This window comes from Oryx dammah, unplaced genomic scaffold, assembly GCF_014754425.2.
Source record: "Oryx dammah isolate SB20612 unplaced genomic scaffold, SCBI_Odam_1.1 HiC_scaffold_8, whole genome shotgun sequence".
Taxonomy (NCBI): domain Eukaryota; kingdom Metazoa; phylum Chordata; class Mammalia; order Artiodactyla; family Bovidae; genus Oryx; species Oryx dammah.
The window spans coordinates 757,892-762,288 of NW_024070192.1; the positions used below are offsets into that span (position 1 = coordinate 757,892).

A 4,397-nucleotide genomic window follows, 5' to 3' on the forward strand; every position below is an offset into this window, starting at 1 on the left:
TCTACAGCCCCTAAAGTGTGACGGACTCCTATCCGAGCGGGATACCCGAGGGCAGCAGTGTCCCGACAGCGGTCTGGTCATCCTGGGAGTGTCGGCCTGGGATTGGCCTAGGGGCCGCCAGGCTGGAAAGCGAGCCTAGAGGCTGCGCAGAGCACCGGACGTCGTCATGACAACGCCACCCAGCGTAGGGGGCGGGGAAAGGCGAGTGCGGAAGTCCCCGACCCCGGCCTGCCGGGCGGGGCCGCCGGGGCCCGGGCGTCGCCATGGCAGCGGCGGGAAGGGGTGTGGCCTGCGACGGGGCGCCCCCGCCCCGCGGACCCCGCCCGGGCCTGCACGGCGGGCGGCGACCTCGACGCCCGCGAGGGGCTGAAACCGTCTTGAGGCGGCGGCGGCGGCGGCGGCGGCCGGTCGGAAAGCTTGCACGTAGGGGCGCCAGTTCTGGTTTTCCCGGATCCCCTCCCGGGCCCCCGCGCGCGGGTTCCCAGGGGAATTTTGTGCGGGAAGGGGTCGCCCCGGGCCGGCCGCCGTCCAGGCCCCTGGCGCGCGCCGCTGGGGCGTCCGGGCGCGGCGGCCGCGGCTCCGCGTGCGGAGAGGGGTCCGGGCGGCGCGGGCCGGGGCTTCTGACAAAGTCGGGGGCAGGCGGGGCGGGTCAGCACGCGGGGCCCCGGCTCCCGACGGGGCGGCGCCGGTGAGCAGACGTCGGCGCGCGGCCGCGGGGGCTGGGCCGGCCGCCCCCTCTCCCGGGGTCCCCGCGCGCCGCCCTCTCCGCCCCCGCCTTCTCCCCAGGTCCTCCCCGGGGCGCGGGGAGCACGCCCTCCGCAGCCGGGCGGGGTCCTGGGAGGCCGCCCGCCCCCGGCCCGCAGGGCGGACCCGGGCCCGACTCCAGGGTCCCGGGACGATTGCGGACCCTGCGCGCGGCCTGCCCGCTGATGGTCGCGGAGAAGCCGGACGCGGGGCCTCCCGCCGCCCCCTGGGGGTCAGGCTGCGGCGGGGGGCGGTCCCTGGCTCCCTGGCTCCCTGGCCCCCTGGCCGCCGGCCCCGCGTCCCCGGTCTCCGAGGCGATGCCCCTCCTTCGTGGGAAGCGTGGTCAGTGCCTGCTAACTGCCCAAACACCCGGAGGCGCGAGCTGGTGAAACAGGCACCTGTAAAGGGGTTTCAAGTTTTGTTTAATGACCCGCCATCCACTTCAAGTACGATTTGATTGAGCAGAATTGATTTTAGGCGACTTGGGGGAGTGTGTGTATTTCGCGTGGCCCGGGGCGGTACCTGTGTGAGCGGTCTCTCTGTTTGGGGGGTGCGGCCGCGTTTCCCCAGGACCTAGAGGGTGTGCGGTTTCCTCGTGCTTTGCTGGCTTCTAGGACCGCTGAGCACCCTCAGAACCACATCTTAGCCCATTTCCTAGCTGTCAGCAGAGACACGGGTATAAAAAAAGACCACGCGCTAAATATATTATAGCTATAAGCAAGAGTCATCCAGCTTATTTCTTTTTATGTGATTGGTAGGCACATTCTAAGTATTTTAAATCTAACTCAAAGACATAGCTTTACTTATTTTTTAAATTCTAATAATTTAAATCTTCAATTCTAATAAGCCATACATAATAAAACTTTTTGATTAGCTGGGATTAAGTAGATATAACCTACCTGTAAGAGGTAATTCCGTAAATGTTTGAAGCAAGAATTCTTTGACGATTTGAACCAATAACTTAATTTTGTTTTCATTTTGTTGGAGAATATATAAGGGATTAGAAAAAGCTGAGTTTTAGCATTGACCAAGTATCACTGATTCTTTATTGTGCTTTTTAAAAAGATATTTATTTGGCTGCACTGGGTCCTTGGTTGCTGCATCCAGGATCTTTAGTTGAGGCGTGTAGGATCTATTTCCCAGATTAGGAATGGAACTTGGGCCTCCTGCATTGGGACCTCAGCGTCTTAGCCACGGGACCACCAGGGAAGTCCCTCTTTACTGTGCTTTTTAAAAAATGTATACTCCAGTATTGCATATTATTATCGCAATTTGATTGCCTGTCTACTTTCCAGAATACTTCTTGGAGGTATTGCTGATTTATATTTGAATGGCCAACAGATACAATGAATCTGAGAGCTGATGGTTTCAGAGTTTGAATCTGAGCCTTATGCTTAATTTCATGACTAAGTGAGTCTTTACTGTTGAGTTTTCGTTTCCTCGAACACTGAACTTTAACATCTCCTGCTTATGTCAAAGGATTGAAAGAGAACTAGTGATTATAGGAATCTTTCTTTTAGCGAAAGACCCTGATGCTGGGAGAGATTGAAGGCGGGAGGAGAAGGGGATGAAAGAGAATGAGATGGTTGGATGTTGTATCACCGACTCAATGGACATGAGTCTGGGTGAACTCTGGGAGTTAGTGATGGACAGGGAGGCCTGGCGTGCTGCAGTCCATGGAGTCACAAAGAGTCGGACACGACTGAGCAACTGAACTGAACTGATGGACTCTCCCAGGCATATGTTTGAGTATGTGGGGAGAATGAACTGTTTAAGCCTGGAAGTATACTTCCGGTCAGAGCTGTGCTTAAAACTCTGGGTTTCTATGTTTCCATTTGTTTGTTTATCCATTTGATTAATTGCTTTTCAGCTTAATGATAGTAATATAACATCTGGCAGTGGTATCTTGTTACCAGCTTTCTGTTGATACTTTGTGTTACTGATGGAGTTATGTAAATTTTGCAGCTAGTTATTGTAGGAATGTAAAACAAAACCAACCAGCCAAATAACCCCAGGCCAACTAACCAATCATTGTTTTTATTTAGTCTCTAAGTTGTGTCTGACTCTCTGCGACCCCATGGACTGCGGCCCACTGGGCTCTGTCCACGGGATTTCCCAGGCAGGAATACTGGAGTGGGTTGCCATTTCCTCCTCCAGGGGGATCCTCCTGACCCAGGGATTGAACTCTGTCTCCTTGTGTCTCCTGCATTGACAGTCAAATTCTTTACCACTGCGCCACCTGGGAAGCCCTAACTAACGATTAAACGTGATTAAATAAAACAAAATTTACGGTAACCAAGTCTTGAATTCAAAAATATGTTTCTTTTACTGTAATGCAGAAGGTACCATGACCAGTTTTGGTTAACAGAATTAAGGGCAATCGTGTTTCTATTCTAGAAGAACTATTTAGTACTTGGAACAACAACAACAACAAAAACCAACCACAGACATACCTTGTTTCATGGCACTTTGCTCTATTACACGTCATAGATACTGTGTCTCTAACAAATTGAAGGTTGTGGCAGCCCTGCGTGAAACAAGTCCACCGCCTGCCAACAGCATCTGCTCACGTCGTGTCCCTGGGTCACAGTTCGGTGATTCCCAGAACATTTGAAACCCTCCCAAAATGATTACAAATGATGTATAGTGGTGTTTTTTGTTTTTTAGCAATAAAGTATTTTTAAAATTAAGGTATGGACTTTTTTAGCATAGTGCTATTGAACATGCAATAGACGACAGTCTGTGTAAAGACACCTTTTATCTGAGGGAGCGTCCCTGGTGACTGAGATGGTTAAGGCCCCACGGGCCATGCAGGAGTCTGCGTTCCATCCCCGGGTCAGGAAGGTCCCCTGAAGAGGGCAATGGCAGCCTCCGCCAGGGTTCATGCCTGAAGAACCCCATGGCCATTCCAGGCCTTCGTTTCGGCGCTGGGAAAGCCCGTGTCCAGGTGACTCGCTTCACTGTGACGTGTGCCTCGTGGCTGTGGTCTGGAACTGAGCCTGCTGTGCCTCTGAGGTCTGCCTGTGTTTGTCCTGCGGGAGGAGGATGCTCATTTCTTCAGGTAGCTCTTTTTACCAGTCAGTTCTGCAGCTTCTGTCACACGCCATGCGAGGTACCCGGCGCCTACCGAGATGCGCCAGACGCGGGTCCTGCCTTCCGGGAGCATCTCTCAGATGGTGGGAGACGTGTGCACAGCGTGCAGCTGTGTGAGAAAGAGTGAAAGCGCGGTACACGCTGCCACCCAGCCGTGAGCTGTGCACACCCGCGTGGAGTGAAGAGTCTGGGCCACGCGGGCCGAGTCTCAGAAGGTGCTTGAGGTGAGGAGGAGCGGTCCTCTGAGGGGAGCAGGCCTGAGCGAGAGCGGCCGGTGGGGAGTGCCGGCGGGCAGGAGCGTCCTGGGGCGCTCCGTGAGGCCCTGTGCATGCGTGCGTGCGTGCGTGCGTGCGTGTGGGGGGGGTGGTCGTCCGTGGGTGGTTGGTTAGGCCCTGTGTGTCTGTGTGTGTGTGTCTTTGTGTGTGTGTCTGCGTGTCTCTGTGTATGTCTCTGTGTGTGTGTTGTGTGTGTGTGTGTCTGTCTGTGTGTGTGTGTGTCTCTGTGTGTGTCTCTGTGTGTGTCTGTCTCTGTGTATTTGTGTGTGTGTGTCTCTCTGTGTG

General features: G+C 54.8%; 1 protein-coding gene across 11 annotated transcripts in view; it reads left to right on the plus strand.

Annotated features, from left to right (window-relative positions):
• The first annotated feature begins 252 nt into the window (after nt 1-252).
• CEP112 (centrosomal protein 112) overlaps nt 253-4,397 on the plus strand; it is a 309,950-nt gene continuing 305,805 nt past the window's right edge. For 9 of the 11 annotated variants that reach the window (XM_040244376.1, XM_040244381.1, XM_040244382.1 and 6 more), the window contains exon 1: nt 253-423. The gene's annotated coding sequence lies outside the window, so the exon portion shown is untranslated. The remainder of the gene's footprint in view (nt 424-4,397) is intronic. The other 2 variants (XM_040244385.1, XM_040244388.1) reach the window with 1 other exon arrangement.